The sequence below is a fragment of the Sus scrofa genome, chromosome 7 (assembly GCF_000003025.6).
Source record: "Sus scrofa isolate TJ Tabasco breed Duroc chromosome 7, Sscrofa11.1, whole genome shotgun sequence".
NCBI lineage: Eukaryota > Metazoa > Chordata > Mammalia > Artiodactyla > Suidae > Sus > Sus scrofa.
The window spans coordinates 80,506,989-80,526,195 of NC_010449.5; the positions used below are offsets into that span (position 1 = coordinate 80,506,989).

The following is a 19,207-nucleotide window of genomic DNA, read 5'->3' on the forward strand; positions in this document are numbered from 1 at the left end:
GCTAAAGTTGAAGCAGTTTTCAACCTGAATTACTGATATGATGTGTTGAAAGTTAGCTAATGTTTTTACTTTCTCACTTAAAATGAATAAGAAAATGTAGATTATTCTAAAATGCTACAGTTTTTTTTTCCCCAAAGACTGTTCTTTAAATCTCAATAATCTTTATTTAGAATGGATTATTAAAGAGAAAAAACTTTGATTTAGATAGGAAAGAAAATGAAGATTTATTGGGACAGATGCTGACCAGGGCTAGAGGGGAGTTTGGTTTGTGGGACTTTGTGTTTATGATTTATCATCTAAACTGGTGAGACTCAGGTCTCTTTGTATATTACAATGAGTAAATAAAATCCAGAGGACTTGGGAATGTAATTTTATACCCCTTTCAATTCTGCTTATTGGAAGCAAATTGTTTGAGCATAACACTGCCAGTTTCATATTTTTCCCTAAGTTCACTTAAATTGAGTTAAAATAATATTTTTTTCAACCTAAAAATATATGCTCAGGTATGGCTCAGCGTAGTTAAAAAACAACAACAGGTACACCAGTTAGGGCTGGTATACAAAATAAGTATTTTGAAATTTCTAAGTAAATGTTTTTTGTCTGCAAGAAATTGTACCCTGCACTATTACTGATTACATTTAAATTGCTGCTTTCTTTTACTGGGAAATGATGGGTGAATTTCTGTAATGAATTTAGATGCAAAAGATTTATGATATTTAAGGTTATTTATAGACTGTCTTGAAAAGTGATGGATAATGTAATACACTGTTTAAAATTTGAAAAAAGGGAAGAATTTGGTGAAATGGAAGAATTTCAAATTTGTGTTTCTGGCAAGTACTGAATAATTAGATTAATTTCCTTGTATTATCAGAAGATCTCGATAGTTAGGTGTGATTTGCTTTTATTGTTTCCCTTAATCCTTGTCTTCTAAGATAATAGAAATATATTATTTGTTGTAGGGCTTCTTTACGCAAAAGATTAAGCTTTGAACTTTTCCTATTGATGTTATATGAAAACTAATGTTGTTGAATTTTTGCTAAAAATCTATGTAGGATCTGACAAATCCTGTAAAAAGACAAAAAAACAAACAAAAAAACAAAAACAAAAAGTCTCTTAAAGTCCCACTGTAGAGTGATTTCTAGGGAATTTTTAAAAGGCATTGTATCCTTTAAAATTCTTTGATGGTTTCAGTAGTTCTTTGCATTTCACAGCTTGGGGCATTTGACCTGAGTTAAATTTTTTGAGGTATTAAGATACCAGACGTTTTTTGTTCTGTTGTTAACTCAGAGGAATATCCTCATTATAAATGTTATGAAAATATGTCCAGAACCTCAGCATATATTAGCCCCATTCTACTGAAGTGCTATACCTGCATTTACTAGAGATTGTTTTTCTTGTGTGTGAATGAGAGTGACATCAGAAGGATTTTTTTTTTTTTTGCTAATGATAAAAATCAGTCATTGAGCTTTGTTCTTTTGCATCGATAGAAATAATATTAAAAACACATTAATTGTTCTTTGTTTTACCAAGGGCCCAGGGAATGTTTGGTAAATAAAGCACCTATGAATGGCTCTTATGCTCCGTTCAGGGCTCTTTTTGTGCCATTTGTTTCAAGCTATTAAATAAAACAAAATTGGGATTTTTAAGATGAAGACAAAGATAGGATAAATCTAGTGAAAAATGAATGGAATTTGGGGGGTGGTTTCTTATCTAGTTATGGATGATTAGTTTACACAGCATACATTAAAAACAAGTGTTTACCTCAGAAAGCTTAAATCTGCACAAAGCTTAAGGGAGGATCAACACAAAATTCACACTGACTGGCTCATTCAGCATCTGTAGGTTCAGTTTCAGTAACTGAGACATCAGTTAATATTATAAAATTAAATCTTACCTGGCAGTGGTTTGTTTGAAGCTCAGTAATTTGAACTCCGGCTGGAAATCATCAGCTCCGGTACTTGAAATGCCTTCTCTACTTGCTTTCGTGTTTTCTTTGACCACTGTGTTTTCTTTCATGCAGAGTCTCTGTATCTATTCTTGGTCATCCTGTAGCATTAGTTAGGACAGCATGTAGTAGATGAAGATTCCATTTGGATAGGATTATAGAACAAAGCGTGAATTTTGCCTTTCTCTCTGATAAAAGCTGTTGAGCTGACCACAGACAACTTGAGTGTTCAGAACTTATTAAAAATTCATTGACTGTTTCAGCACTTGAGGAATCCTGGTTCTTTCTATAGACGTTTTACCTTCTGCAAAAGTTCTGTCCATTTTTTCAGAATTACGTATGCTCCTGAATCAAGTTGCTTTCAGAAAAAATTGTCTGGACTGGAAGCATGGATGTTCTCAGCATTCTCTGGCTTTCCTTGTTTTTCCCTTTACCAACTTTACAGTCCATGAGCTTCCTTTCTACAGAGGATGGACTAATTTCTTCTGTCTGTCTTGGGTTTCTGTGACACATAGTTCTGGTCCACTGTTGTGTGAATAGTGAGGGAAAAATCCAAAAGGAGGCATGGCTTTACCATCATCTCCGGACAGTGAGCACACTTGGCATGAATGAAGAGCTGATGTGAGCTATTCAAGTCAGACAGCAAACTGATGGGATGACGCTTTCATACATAACAAACCCATTAATTACTTCTTCTGATGGACAGCAGGATGCCCTGAAAGGAAAAAAGGAAGGAGCAGATGCTCACATTCGGTTTAATAGGTGCTCTCTGAGCAGCCTGTCATTGAGAAGTGAATCCAGGAAAAGCTGCAGCTTTGGAATGTGATCAGGTAGAGTGGGCAAGAGTTGTTTTGACAGACAGTTAAGTGACGTATTTGGGGAGGAAAAAAGAGAGCTGAGCGCAGAGGTAGCTGAAATAAGGCTCCAAAAATGCTTCTGAAAATGTTCATTTTTTTTCTCTGTTAGTCCTTTTGGCTGGAAGAAAGTAATCTGTATTTTACTTATGTGTTATTTGCAGGAATTTTGCTGAGCTGTTTTCTCATGATACAGCTTTCCCCAAGGAAGGAAAATATTTAAAAAGTCTTTGAGATAGAAAAATATGTTGTGAGTTTAAAAAAATTGTAGCAGGGAAAAACCTGATTTTTGTGAAAGATTTTTTTTTTTTTAAACAACCTTTCAGCTGTTTTCTGACATAAATCTGAGGGTAAGCAGAGAAGAGGTTTCTGTTTAAAAGATAATAAATCTGAGGGTAAGCAGAGAAGAGGCTGCTTTTTAAAAGCTACATTTTTATATTTTTACATATGTTTTAGCACATGTATTTTGTTGCTTTGGAATAAGCCATCACTTGACACAAAAATTTACCAGGGTCTTCATTTTAAGATGTTCTTAAGTTAGTTGGAATTTTGCATAGTTGTATAAATAAATTATGAAATGAACATTTTTAGATCTACTTTTTACTTCATCTTGTGATAGTTAAAAAATGATTTTTTCCCTACCTGTTCAGAGTCCTTTTAGGAGGGTTCGTGAACAATAGCATACTTTGAAATGTTTTAAAAATTGTTTATTTCTTAGTGCTTTTTATTTCAATTCTTTTGGCATATCTAAATATCAAAGTACACACATGCAAAATTCAGAACAAGTTCCTAAAATAGTGTTGGCCAGTCTCTGACATCTTCATTTTGAAAGTTTGAATTGTCTAAAGTGCATTCTTGCAGCTAATCAATAGCAGCATTTGTTTTGTTTATAAAACCTTAAGAAAAATCCAGACAAGAGGTGGAAAAATCCCAATAAAAAATAAAACGTGATCTCGATATATTCTTCCTTAATCAGCCAAGACAAACACACATATGAAATAGTTTATAAGTACACAAGAAATACACCAAAAAAAAGCCTTATAAAAAAGTTTGTTCAGCAATGAGAAAAGGGGATCTTTCTCTATTAATACTAAATACGGAAAGGCAATAGAGTATAAAAGTTTCTTAAATCATAGATATCTTTGGAGCCATGGGGGGATCTTCGATGTAGGCCATTGTATAATGGATCTGAGAAATCTGCGATTTTCATCAAAGCTGGAGTTCTACAAGAGGGCTCAGAAGACTGCTTCTGAGGTAGCTTTGGAGAAATCACCAACACAAATGAAAATGTTCTTTCGTTATTGAGACCATCAGTTCATGGCTTCTTGCACTTGGGCTGCGCATGGTGCAGATACCCAGGCTCCAGCTGAGATCCTGCTCTCATCTCCATAGCTACAGAACACCTTATTTCTGTGTCAATCCATTCAGACTCGGTTCTGTCTGGTTGGGCAGGTGCTACTGTGGAAGAGCTTCATTTTCGACCAGTTGGTGATTGTTTTTTAAAGTCTCAATATCAGTAAACTGGACTGATTGTCCACCATTCCTTGTTTTATAAACATCACCCTTAATCAGCTTAATTTCTGTCTCCCCAATGGAGGCTAGTTCCTGGTGGGTCAGCATGTACTTCTCACATTTAGCTAGTGCCTTTTCATTTGCAGCACATAGAGTGATGCCATGAGGGACATGTGGCTGCATGACTGTCTGAGTTTGCACTTTAGAGGCAGGCTTATGATCTACCCATCTGTCTCCTACAGAGCGAGATTGTCTATCACAGAAAATTGGTGGTGCGTTAAGTACTGGCGATGGAGATCCAGATCTGAGTAACCTTTTCTTGATGCCCTTCCCAAGAGGGTCTCTCTGGCTTTTCAGTTTGGAGTTCAGTAACAATAGCCTTCAGTTGTTGCAGTTTTGCACCTTTCACCTGGAGTTTTATTTTGCATCTCCAGCTGTTTGGCCACCACTCGATGTTCACATTCTTTCTCCCATTTCATGGTTGATTCTGTCACCATGCTTTGCAACCTGGCTTCTAGTCTGGTTTCTCAGAAAACTGTCACTGAAGTTTCTGATTCTGGGTTTCAAGCTCCTGTTACAGATTGCACTTAGTATCTTCTTCATAGATTGTTGTTTCTCTAAAATCTCAATCTTACATTCTAAAGTTTTGTTTTTCTTCTCCAGTTGTTTTATTTCCAGTTTCTGTCCCAAGATCATCTTTTCTATTTCTTTTAGTTTTCCTTGAATGTAGTTTTGTTTAAAAGCATTGTCAAATTTTTGCAACAAAGCTTTATTTTTTTAAAATGATTTTTATTTTTTCCATTATAGTTGGCTTACAGTGTTCTGTCAATTTTTTCCTATGCAGAAAAGTGCCCCAGTCACACATAGATATATATATTATTTTTCTAACATTATTCTCGATCATGCTTCATCATAAGTGATTAGATAGAGCTCCCAATTGCTATACCTTAGGATCTCATTGCTTATCAATTCCAAAAGCAATAGTTTGCATCTATTAACCCCAGATTCCCAGTCTGCCCCACTCCCTCCCCTTCCCCTTGGTAACCACGAATCTGTTCTCTAAGTCCATGAGTTTCTTTTGTGTGGAAAGGTTTGTTTTGTGCTGTATGTTAGATTCTAGATATAAGTGATATCATATGTTATTTGTCTTTCTCTTTCTGACTTACTTCACTTAGTATGAGAGTCTCTAGTTCCATCTGTGTTGCTGCAAATGGCATTATTTTGTTCTTTTTTATGGCTGAGTAGTATTCCATTGTGTGTGTGTGTATATACCACATCTTCTTAATACATTTATCTGTTGATGGACATTTAGGTTGTTTCTATGTCTTGGCTATTGTGAATAGTGCTGCAATGAACAAACGGGTGCATGTGTCTTTTGCAAGGAAAGTTATGTGCCCAAGAGTGGAATTGCTGGATCATATGGTAGTTCTATATTTAGTTTTCTGAGGTACCTCCATACTGTTTTCCATAGTGGTTGTACCAATTACATTCCCACCAAGAGTGTAGGAAGGTTCCCTTTTTTCCACACCCTCTCCAGCATTTGTTATTTGTGGACTTACTAATGATGGCCATTATGACTGGTGTGAGGTGGTATCTCATAGCTTGGATTTGCATTTCTCTAATAATCAGTGATGTTGAGCATTTTCTCCTGTGCTTGTTGGCCATCTGTATATCTTCTTTGGAGAAATGTCTATTCAGGTCTTTTGCCCATTTTTCCATTGGGTTGTTGATTTTTTTTGCTGCTGAGTTGTGAATGTGTTTATATATTTTAGAGATTAAGCCCTTGTCAGTTTCATCGTTTGAAACTATTTTCTCCCATTCTTTTTGTTTTTTTTTATGGTTTCCTTTGCTGTGCAAAAGCTTGTCAGTTTAAGTTCCATTGGTTTATTTTTGCTTTTATTTCTGTTTCTTTGGGAGATTGACCTAAGAAAACACTTGTAAGGTTGATGTCAGAGAATGTTTTGCCTATGTTCTCTTCTGGGAGTTTGGTATCTTATTTTAAGTCTTTAAGCCATTTTGAGTTTATTTTTGTGCATGGTGAGAGGGTGTGTTTCTGTTTCATGGATTTACATGTGACGGTCCAGTTGTCCCAGCACCACTTACTGAAAAGACTGTCTTTTTCCCATTTTATATTCTTGCCTTCTGTAAAGAGGAATTGATGTAGGTGTCTGGGTTTATTTCTGGGTTCTCTGCTCTGTACCATTGGTCTGTATGTCTGTTTTGGTACCGCTAGCACACTGTCTTGGTTCCTGTGGCTTTGTAATATTGTCTGAAGTCTGGGAGAGTTATGCCTCCTGATTGTTTTTTGTTCTTCAGGATTGCTTTGGCAATTCTGGGTCTTGTAACAAAGCTTTAAAAATAACAGCTTGTTGCAGTTACTGTTGTGGCTCAGTGGATTAAGAACCTGACCAGCATCCATGAGTATACAGGTTCAATCCTTGGCCTCACTCAGTGGGTTAAAGGATTTGGTGTTGCTGTGAGCTGTGGTGTAGGTCTCAGACATGGCTTGGATCTGGCAAGGGTGTGGTGTAGGCCGGCAGCTGCAGCTCTGATTAGACCCCTAGCTTGGGAACTTCCATGCAGCCCTTAAAAAAAAAAAAAAATTGTTAAACTCATCAATCATCTTTTGTTGTAGGTGATGTCGTTTCTCTAATGCTTCCGTCAACCTGGGAAGAGTCTGCTCATCATCGATATCCAAAATTTCACAGGATGGCAAAGGTGGAAAACTCTGTAAAAACCACTTCTGAAACCAGTGGTTTATCTCCAACTGGACCTTCCTGGGCCTGGTTTCTGTATCCCCTTCCTGGTGTTAAACTACATATTGCCTTGTCATTTGGTCTTGCTCCCTCAACTTCTTGGGTCACTTCTGTAAATCTCATAACTTGAAGCTTTCTTCATAATCAAAGTAGTTCTTGGACAGAAGGCTTAACTTTGAATCTCTATATGGAACCGTCATATTAGTTCCATACATTTGGTTCTCTCTTGGGACCTCCATACATGTTCTTAGCATCATTAGTTACTGGTTAATGTTACCAGCTTCATGTAATCTGTTTCTTTCTGCTTTTGTCTGGTTAGTTCTTTCACTTCAAGCAAGATCAATCAAGGATAATTGGCTTATGGTGATTTTTTTTTTCTTTTTTTCTGTAAGACATTGTCTCCGTTTAGGTCCAAGGGAGCCTGAACTAATTTAATGTTGAACATGCTATGGGAATGGCTGGACACATGATTCAAATGTGTGTTAGCAATGTGTCACATTTTCTGGCCTCTCTAGAAAACTTCAAAAGGCCTCCTCAGTAAGATTTTACTTCTACTTCTATAAATCCTGTTCTTTTTTTTTTTTTTTTTTTTGTCTTTCTTTTAGGGCCGCACCAGCTGCATGTGGAGGTTCCCAGGCTAGGGGTCTAATCGCAGCTGTTGCTGCCGACCTACACCACAGTCACAGCAATGCCAGATCCCTAACCCACTGAGCAAGGCCAGGGATCGAACCCACAACCTCATGGTTCCTAGTCGGATTCGTTTCTGCTGTGCAACGACGGGAACTCCAAATCCTGTTCTTAATGTCACAAAGCAATTTTGATTGTGGAGGTTTAGGCGTTATGGGATTAAATGGCACTTCTTCCAATAGATCATATATGTAATTGTTATATATTTCAATATGAGACAAATACACTGTAGACACTATCTTCATCACATTCTTTTGCTTTGCAAAATTCTTGTGCATTTATCATATCTAAAAACTCTAAATCCACTTACTCGCTAGAGGGGGTCTTTAGATTGCACATGGCTTCTCTTTTCTGCTGCTCTAATAAGGCATCAAGTTTACACTGTATATCCATGCTATTCTTATTATTACATTTAAAAACAGGAGGTCCTATTGTGGTTCAGTGGTAACAAACCTGACTAGTATCCCTGAGGATGTGGGTTCAATCCCTGGCCCTGCTTTTTTGCCATGAAGCTGTGGTGTAGATTTCAGATGTGACTGGGATCCCATGTTGCTGTGTCTGTGGCCTAGGCCGGCAGCTGGAGCTCCCATTCAATCCCTACCCTGGGATCTTCAGTATGTCAGGGGCGCAGCCCTAAAAAAGACCAAAAAAAATATATTATGTAGCTTGAAATGACCCTGTGCTGTTAAAGATCATGTCTGGATGGCGAGGAAGCATCCCTCTTTCCCTGGAGAACCATCATACTGTGAGTTTTTCCACTTCTTGTCACACCATATGTAAAAAAGGAGACCATTTTTACCATGAATGAGGTCATCTACCATGGGATTAGCCACAACATCAAAGAACTCTTTCTGGGTGTCTGAGTGCTGCATACTTGTTTAAAGGAATATCGAGTCTTCTTATGGTCTCCATTTCCATTGACTCTGTAACCCTTAGGAGTATGACTAGTTGTATTGTTGATAACATCTATGCAATACTCTTGATCAGGAAGGCTCAGTGGGTATACCCTACAGTACACCCCAACTGTGTCTTCTGTAAATGTTGTATTATGGCATGATTGCTGGGTCACTTTGGTACTTTTTTTGTGTTTTTTATTAATGTATGGTTGATTACAATGTTGTGCCAGTGTCTGCTGTACAGCGAAGTGACCCAGCCATAATTATATATACATTCCTTGTATTATCTTCCATTGTGGTCTATCCCAAGAGACTGGATATACTTCCCTGTGCTATGCAGTAGGGCCTCATTGCTTATCTGTTCTAAATGTAGTGGTTTGCATTGTGTAGTGCTTCTTTATGTTCTCAAATTATGCCTTATTCCTTAAATCTTGCTCAACAAGGAGTATGTGTTTATTTTTTACATATGTGAAAGCCTGGTAAATAGTTAATAACTATGACCATTTTATACACATACATTTAATAGAAAAATATGAGCCAAAATGCTTCTGTCTTGTGTAGGATGGACTTTCTGCCTGGAAGGCAAGGCATTGTCTCCATGAACCGATGTTGTTCAGAGATGTAATGGGTTGTGCACCCAGTTGGGTGCATGGCTTGTTCTCTCCACCCCCCCAGGAAGAGGAGGGAAAGTCTCAGGAGAATGGATTTTATGTTCTCCTTGGTGCATATAATAAAGCACAGTTTTCTTTTGTTCAGATGTTTCAACTCCCATCTCCCATTTTGTGACTCCCTTTATTTGCTAAGTTAATCTAAACTCTCCCATCTCCCCTATAAAATTGACCGAAGAACTTCAGAAGTTTTATAGTCTTCAAAGATTTTTAGGAGTTCCCGTCGTGGCGCAGTGGTTAACGAATCCGACTAGGAACCATGAGGTTGTGGGTTCGGTCCCTGCCCTTGCTCAGTGGGTTAACGATCCGGCGTTGCCGTGAGCTGTGGTGTAGGTTGCAGACGCGGCTCAGATCCCGCGTTGCTGTGGCTCTGGCGTAGGCCGGTGGCTACAGCTCCGATTCAACCCCTAGCCTGGGAACCTCCATATGCCGCGGGAGCGGCCCAAGAAATAGCAACAATAACAACAACAAAAAAGACAAAAGACAAAAAAAAAAAAAAAAAGAAAAAGAAAAAAAAGATTTTTAAAGAGTTTTATTTATAAAAAATGTTTTTTTTCCCCCCACGAAGTTCTTTCTCACAGTAATGTTTGGTTCATACCAAGAAGTATACTCACAGCTGTTTCTGAGTCTTTGCAAAATTGGAACTTCTTTTATAAAAAAAAAATACAAGATAGCCACTTTTTGTTCTCCAGCTCTTAGATGAGTAGGATTTGTGTTGCAGAACTTCTGTGGCAACTGCTTATTTTTAGGGCGTTCTAAATATTCATAATCTCAATTGAGTGTGATTTTTTTTTTCAGTTAATAAACTAAGAAAAAAGTTGCATTTTATGAGTATTGTAGAATCGTGCAAGTTCTCTCAAAAATATGCTTTTTTTGGTTGCTCTTGTTAAAGACATCAATTCTTTGTTGGCTTACCTGGGTCAGTCTAGATTACTTGAGCCCATTAGTTGTACTTGATTCCTTCCTAGGTATATGACACGACTTTAGGTTCTTTGAATATATGATGCATCTATTTTTTTTTTTGAGGCAGATACTGTTTTATAAAGGAGGAAATTGAGATAGGAAGGGTTAAGTGACTTGGTCAGTTTACCCAGCTAGTTATTTGTTGAACTGTGGTGTGAATCCAGTAAGATACCCTATTGAGAAAAAAGATCTTGGAGCCTTTTCCTTTAAGTGTGAATTTCCCAGTTTAGTTTTGAGAGTGGTGCCTCTTCAGCACTACCAAATGAGGTCTGCAGTTTCTCTGTAGATCACAGATAACCCTAAGGTAGACTGTCTTTGAGAAAAGGACCAGTAAATTTTAAAATTTTATTGGAGTATAGTTTACTTACAATGTTATTAGTTTCAGGTATTAGAATCAGTTGTATATTCTTTTTTCCCCATATAGGTATTACGAACTATTGAGTAGATTTCCCTGGGCTATATACAGTAGGTTCTTACTAATTAACTATTTCATCCAGTAGTATGTATATGTTATTCCTATCCTCCTAACTGCTCCCTCTCCCCTATGGTTTCCCCTATGGTAACCATAAAATTGGTTGGTTTTGAAATCTGAGTTTGTTTTTTAAATATGTTCATTTGTGTCATTTTAAAAATTAGATCCTACATACATGTGATAACATATATTTGTCTTCCTCTGTCTGACTGGCTTCACTCAGTATGATAGGTCATTCATGTTGCTGCAAATGGCATTGTTTCATTCTTTTTTATGACTGAGTGATACTCCATTTTGTATGTACCACATCTTCTTTATTTCTTCCTCTGTCGATGGATATTTAGGTTGTTTCTGTATCTTGGCTGTTGTAAAGAGTGCTGCAATGAGCACTGGGGTGTGTGCGTCTTTTCAAATTACGGTTTTCTCCAGATACATGCCCAGCACTGGGATTTCTGGATCATACGGGCTTTGGGAAAAAGACAGTGAATTTAATATAGAGGGAATGTTTCCTTTGTAGCTTCCATGTTTAACATTTATAAAGAGTGATTTTTTTTCTTTCTAAAACTATATATTCCTTTATAGACTCTCAAATAGCAGTATGTTTTTAGAATACTACTGATTTATGTTTACTTAAAAAATTTGAAAATGTGGTATATGAGAGATATGCATTAGATTTGTACTTTACCACAAAATTGATGGGAAACAATTCCTCATATGTAGCATATTCAGATTTACCAATTGCATGTTTATTGTCTTTGGATTTGTTTTATGTTTCACTTTTAGACTTCTTCAGTTCATTATTCCACTCACTTGTGTCCCTTAGCTTGGCCTTAATTTGTGTCCTGGTGTTTGGCCCTTGCCAATCAGCGCCCCCTTCAGATTTTTGCCTTTTCCTGGTGAATGGCTGACCACTAGAGGTCTCCAGACCACACTTGAGAAGGCCGATTCATGCCCATCTCAGTGGCTCTAGGCATCTAGTCTTTAGGGAATCACTTCATACAAGAGTCAGCCTTGGGAATAGGGTACACCCCACAATTTGAGATCTTCCATTTCCACTCTGATTTATACTAGGGACATTTTTTAGAAAGGGTCTGTGTCCTGTTTGCATTTCTTGTGTTAAGAGTGGTTACACGGAGAAACCTCTCAGTAATGTGTGTGTAGACTTATTCTGAGTGACCATGAGCAGAACCCAGTACAGTGTCTGCCACACAGATGACAAGTCAGCAGTTATTATGAAGATGGGACTTAATTTTAGTACTGGAAGGACTTCAGAGAATTTAGTCTAACAATCCATTTTACACAATAAGTTTTATTTATTTGTCTTTTTGCTTTTTTCTAGGGCCGCTTCCCACAGCATATGGAGGGTCCCAGGCTAGGGGTCGAATCGGAGGTGTAGACACCAGCCTACACCAGAGGCACAGCAATGCGGGATCCGAGCCTCGTCTGCGACCTACACCACAGCTCACGGCAACTCAGGATCCTTAACCCCCTGAGCAAGGCCGGGGATGGAACCCGAAACTTCTTGGTTCCTAGTCGGATTTGTTAACCACTGCGCCACGACGGGAACTCCCTATACAATAAGTTTTAGAGTTTTTGTTCAAATGGGATGTTTAACTGGAGTTGTTATTGTGAGTGTTATCCATTCCTGAGTAGGAAGACCAGAATTGTGATTCAGTTATTCATGTGGATAAACGGTTTGAAATAAATGGCATTTGGGAGTTTTAAAAGAAATTAAGAGTGAAAACTGGGAGAGTACTAAACAAAACATTTCTATGTAAACAGTGATGGTATAGAAAGCTTGGCAGCTTGTTAGTATTTTACCTGTAACAAAAGTTCCAGGGGGAATTATGAAAATTATAGATTAGTAACTTTCTATTTTTAAATGTGCGGAATCCTTGACTACTTGAATGACCAATTATTGAAGAAAAAGTAGCTCAGTTTCAGAAGTAAATAACTATATGGATGAATAGGAACAGGGGGGTTATGTTTTAGATTAAAATATATTTTGAAAAAAACTTAAAATCTATTTGAAACCCTTAATAAATGACTGACTATATAAATAACCTTGGGAACCTTTAAATGAATAGCAAGAGCTATAGGAAAAGACGTTGATTCTTGGGAGGAGCTGTGGGGATCCTCTAGAGTTGAGACAATCTTCATTTTACATTTTTGTAGATGAGTTGAAAGACAGAGGATAAGAGGAAAGCCGCAAGATTAGGTAGTAAAAAATTTGTCAGGGATACATTCCAGGGTGAGACTCTGAGTGAGTAATGTAGATGCATTTTAGTGTGGGCACAAATAAGTGGAAAATAACGTAACGGCTATGTGATGATGTGCGCTAAGATGAGGGGTTGTAGGAAGGTTTTAAGCAGGGGCATTCCATGATTTACTATGTCTTTTTTTTTTTTTCCCCAAAAAAAACCCTGTGAGTTCTTTATGGCATGGAAGCAATTGGTAGACCAGGAAGGAGATGATTGTGATGATCTAGGCAAAATATGATGGTTCCTGTCTTAGTCAGCACGGGCTGCAATAACCAAGTACCGTAGATAGGTGGCTTAATCTACAGGTGTTTGTTTCTCACTGTCCCACGGGCTGGCAAGTCCAAGTTCAAGGTGCCAGCATGGTCAGGTTCCAGTGAGGGCCCTCTTCCTGTCTTGCAGATGCTCCCTTCTTGCTGTGTCCTGACATAACCAAGAGAGGAAGCTCTGACATCTCTCCCTCTTCTCATAAGGGCCCGAATCCCATCATGGGAGCTCTACTCCCACAAGCTCATCTGAACCTAATTACCCCCGAAGGCCCTACTTCCTAGTATGATCATATCGGAGATGAAGGGTTCAGCATGTGAATTGAACAAACATTCAGCCCATAACAGTTCCTTAGACTAAGGGAGTAACAGTGGAAAAGGAAAGAGGTGGCTAGATTAAAAGAACATTTTGGACATGTGAAGGAGAGCTTGCTGATGAACTGGGGAGTGATGTGAAGTGTTGAGAACAACCCTCAATAGTCTGGCTTGAGTAACTGGGTGGAGATACCCTTCGCGGAGACTGGGGAAGCTTGACGAGGAGCAGCTTTGGGAAGGGGAAGACCAACACAGGGCCTGTTGAACAAGCTGGGCTGTGGATCTGACAAGTCTTAACCTTCTTAAACACTTGGAGCATGTGAAAGAACAGTCTTTATATGTGGGAATCAATGTATTCCTCTATGTTATCTTTGTAAATCTTTTCCTGTTTCAAAATCATGGTTGTTAACCTCTTTTTTTTTTTTTTTTTTTTTTTTCTTCTTGTCCCCACTAGTTACATGTAACACATACTCATGGTAACTTCTTTTCTTGCAGGTATTCCAGGGAGGTAGGAAAGGAATTGATAAATCAGTATCTCTGTAGGGGGCGTGGCTTGAAAAAGCCACTCTGGGAGTAAGTACGCCCACGTGGAGTTCCATCCCCACCCCTACCTGGTTGAGAATAATTAAAAAAACACAAACTTCTGTGAATGGTGTTTGACACATGCAGATTCCTCTAATGTTTCTTTTTTTCTTCTTTTTTTTTTTTTTTTTTTGTCTTTTTGCCTTTTCTAGGGCCGCTCCCTCGGCATATGGGGGGTTTCCAGGCTAGGGGTCTAATCGGAGCTGTAGCTGCTGGCCTACACCACAGCAATGCAGGATCCAGGCCGCATCTGCAACCTACACCACAGCTCATGGCCACGCTGGATCCCTAACTCACTGAGCAATGCCAGGGATTGAACCCACACCCTCATGGTTCCTAGTCAGATTTGTTAACCACTGCGCCACGACGGGAACTCCTAATGCTTCTTGATTCCTCTTTTGAACTGGCTCATAGGAAGGGCTCTCCTCAGTTGGTCCAGCTGCCTCATTTTCTGGATGAGAGTGCTGAGCATCCGAGAGGTTGGTATTACCTCAGGGATGCAAATCTTGCAACTGGTTAACAGTAGCTATGTTAGAATAGTAGAACCCCAGGAACTGGAATGCCAGCCTGTAGTTCTCTCCACGAGACAGACCATTTACTTCTACATTTCTCTCATAAGAGGAATTCTTATGCATAATAAGAGATAAGAAATTTTTTTTTACAAGAAACATGTTTTATAAAGGTAAAAATAGTTGTCCTGTCATTATTGTTATTTGCTTTTTGTAGCTGCACTCATGGCATATGGAGGTTTCCCAAGCTAGGGGTTGAATTAGAGCTGCAGCTGCCGGCTTTTACCACAGCCACTCGGGATCTGAGCTGTGTCTGTGACCTACACCACAGCTCACGGCAAAGCCGGATCTGTAACCCATTGAGCAAGGTCAGGGATCGAACCCGCATCCTCATGGAAACTAGTCCGGTTTGTTAACTACTGAGCCACGACGGGATCTCCAGTTGTGGTGTTTTATAGAGATCTTTTCTGTTTATAATTTGGTAGGATTGATACTTTACTCCTCAGTGGAGCCGTTGAGCACCTAAAATATCTGCATCATCCCAGGCTAGATGTGTAAGGGTGACCAAGGATAAACTATTCCAGGTGGCTGACCGGGAGTGAGGGAGATAAGCATGTAAATGAATGGTGTTGTCCTTAAAGTGATAGTTACTAAAGTGGCTGTAGAATAGGTGATAAAATGGGCTTGCATGCCTGAGGAGTTAATTTCATCTGGAGAGATCAGGGAGGTTTTCTAGAGGAGGTGTGTCAGGGGCTGGGGGTGGGGGGTACATGGGTGCAGTGTTCTCTGAACTCCTCCAGAAGAATCCATTTTAAGAAGCCCATTTTCTTTTTCTTGTTAACCCAAGACATTGACAAGAGGCTTGTGCGCTAAGTGGAAAATGTAGTTGGAGATTACATGTAAAACATATAAAATATTTCTAATGGGAGTGGGAAGAAAATCTGAGAGACACACACACACACACACACGCTCTCTTCCTCTTTTTAATCCAAGTATTCTAGTTGCCATAACAACCTGATTATGGTGGTGCATTTGCTCGGATGGTTAAGGTTGTGTCAGCAGATCCCATTATAAGCTGCAATTTTCAGGATTTTAAAATTCAACGTCATGTTCACTGATGGGACAAATAAAAATCCCATCAATCGATTTTATTTTCCCATCTAGCGGAGTGCCCCAAAGTCATTTTGCTCTCCCCTCATGTTGACAGAGTCCACATATTCAGTGTCTAGAACGCAGCTTTTGTGAATATTTTATTGCTAAAAGAAACCTCCATATCTGGTTAAGTGCTCTTATTTTATAGTGAGGAAATTGAGGCTCTGTAGGGGTAAATGCCTGAGGGCTAATAATTCAGCAGGAATTTGGTAGTTAATCCACCACAGCACTCTTGGTATTGGAGTTCAACATACCTGTGCTTAGCGGTCTCCTGGACCTTTGGTTAAATCTCACAAGGACATAGCTTTAATTTATTTAAATATCTCTTTGTATCACTGACATGTGTCCTTTCTTGTATAACAGCATTCATCTCTTACACATTGCATTGTAAAAATTTGTTTATGTCTGTCCAGTCTCTACTAAGGGGGCTTCTCCAGGGTAGACAGTAGGCTTTACCCATTTATCCAACACTTGCTGGGGAGAGACCCACTCTAGCCTCTTCCTTCTTGCTCTGACTCAAATTTTCTTGGCTCTGATCTTCTTGGTTGCCTATTTATAGTTCTTAGACCTGATGACCTGTTGCTGGTTTGTTGTAGTTTGACTCCCAGCCTTCCCCTCTCACTAGGAGGGAGGAAGTGGCGAGGGGAGGGAGGGTATTCTTGCCAAGGGAGGAAGAAGAACTAGCAAAGAGTCTGGAAACTCAAGAGAGCTTGGTGCTTGGGGCCATTGCTTTGCTTTAGTATTAGAGGGAGTAGGTAATAAGAGACCCATTGAAAGGTGGTAAGTAGTGGAGTGGTAGGAGATTACCTAGAACAACTGACTTGAAGACTGAAATGTGCATGAAAAAAAGTGAGGCATCGATAGATACATTGTGTGAAGTAGGAAAATGTAAGCACAGAAGGAAACAAATAATTCTGTCTGCAGCATGATGATAGGGAACTTTTACAAAAGCGGTGATATTTCAGCTGGATTTTAATTGGTTGCTAAGATTAATTACACCGGCTGGGGAAGTGGGAGAGATGGCGTTTTAGAATTTGAGAAGCAGTGTGAATGAAGAATTTGGAGGCAAGAACATGGCAAATTAGGAGAATCTTGACTGTGCTGAGGCTGGTGCAGTGTCAGCGTGTAAGCTCCAAGGGGCCAATGGTTGGGGCGAGACTGGATATATTGGGCTGCGACCAGGTTGTCAGAGGTTTTCGGTGTAGACTTATGCCCTAGAAAGATGGGAGTCATGTCATGGTCTTGATACAAGCAGCAAGGTAACACTGAGCTGACATAGAGAAGTAGTTTTGGCAATTTAGAGACTGAATTGGACAAAGTTTGAGGTGTTGAGGTAAAAAATGAGGGTGTCTGTTGAACTAGGGTGTGGGGTTAGAAATACTAAAGAAAATGGAGGGTAAGAATTGAAGGGGAGAGGTGTTCAGAGGTAAATTTCCCAGATGTGGTGATTGACTGCAAAGAGGGAAGGAGGGGGAGTTTTTTCATTCACGCTTGTAGGTGGATTGTTTTGCCAAGTATCAAGATTCGGAAAACAGGAGGAGGAAATAGATTTGGGTTAAAGATAATATTTAAAGAATTATATCCAAATTCTGAAAATTGAGTTAGAATTTGCTTGTAACGTGCTCAGAACCCAGGTGAACTTTTAAATGAGCTTTGACAATTGTATACACCTGTGTAATCACCTTGACAAATAAGATACAGAAAAGTGGTGGTTCTTAGTCTTTAGGGAGCATCGGAAACACCTAGAGGGTGTGTTGGACCCACCCCCAGAGTTTCAGATTCGGTAGGTCTGGGGCTGAGACTTGAGAATTGACATTTCTAACCACCCCCAGGCCTGCTGGTTCAGGGCCAGGACTTTGAAAAGCATGATATAAAAAATTAGCATCACTCCAGAAAGGCCTTTTCTCCTCTCTTCTTCACGCCCCAGAGAGTCGTGGTTTGATCCCTATCATCATGATTAGTTTACCTTTCCTTGGATGGCATATGGATTTAATTATATAGTATGTTCTCTTAGGTCTGGCTGTTTTTTTCTTTTTTCTTTTTTTTTTTTTACACTACATTACATACAGTGTAGTGTAATGATTTGAGGTTTACCTATTTACATATAGTTCAGTCTTTTTTTTTTTTTTTTTTTCTTTTAGGGCTACACCCTGGTATATGGATGCTCTCAGGCTAGGGGCTGACTCTCAGCTGCAGCTGCCAGCCTACACCACAGCAACACCTGATCCAAGCCGGGTCTGTAACCTCTACCACAGCCCATGGCAACACCAGATCCTTAGCCCACTGAATGAGGGCAGGGATCGAACTGAGTCCTCATGGATACTAGATGGGTTCATTACTGCTGAGCCACAATGGGAACTCCAGTTTATGACTTTTTATTGCTGATTAGTGTTGTTTATAAGACCTGTTTTGAGGAGTTCCCGTCGTGGCGCAGTGGTTAACGAATCCGACTAGGAACCATGAGGTTGTGGGTTCGATCCCTGCCCTTGCTCAGTGGGTTAACGATCCGGTGTTGCCGTGAGCTGTGGTGTAGGTTGCAGACGTGGCTCGGATCCCGTGTTGCTGTGGCTCCGGCGTAGGCTGGCAGCTACAGCTCCGATTCGACCCCTAGCCTGGGAACCTCCATATGCCGCAGGAGCGGCCCAAAGAAATAGCAAAAAGACAATAAATAAATAAATAAATAAATAAAATAAAAAAAGACCTGTTTTGACATGTGTTTTAGTTTTTTTTGGCTATTATGAACAAATCTTATATGAGCATTTATGTACAAATCTTTTTGTAACTTATTTTTCTTGGGTAAATATCTAGGAGTAAAATTGTTGGGTCATGAGGTAGATTTATGTTCGGTTTTCTAAGAAACTGTCAACTCATTTTCTATAGTGGTTGTAAGGTAACTAGTTGAATTGTGATTAAACATTAATTGACTCTAGAGAGGTTACTAGATTTTGACTAGACTGAAGGATTTTGTCATAGAAGAAAGGACTAGGGTAGACAGGGGAGTTGGGCAAAATTGCCCTTTGGGATGTGCATGCAGGTAATCAACAGTGATGCAATCGTCTCCAAATCCTAAATTAATGTAAATGTATACTTTGTTTTAAGAAACATAGATCACTAGTCATTCAAAGGATGTTCGTTAGGCAGTTGTGTGCCAGTCTTATAAAGGTACATGGGTCCTCATACCTGCCTGAAGGAGCTCACAGGTAAATTCTTGTACTTGAAGAAGGTATAAGGTAGCACTTTAAGTCTAAATTGCTCTTGATTCTGGTTTACCTGCTGTCATTGTTCTAGAAATCCTTAGCACCAAAGAATTGTGACATAAGGAAATATCCCAACCCCCCCAAACTTGAAGCATTTCATATCACTGGGAAAAAG

General features: G+C 39.2%; 1 protein-coding gene and 1 pseudogene across 1 annotated transcript in view; one reads left to right on the forward strand and one right to left on the reverse strand.

The window, feature by feature from the left end:
- Window positions 1-19,207, forward strand: part of AVEN (apoptosis and caspase activation inhibitor) — a 192,784-nt gene that overhangs the window by 59,652 nt on the left and 113,925 nt on the right.
- Window positions 4,015-19,115, reverse strand: LOC100516919 (annotated as a pseudogene).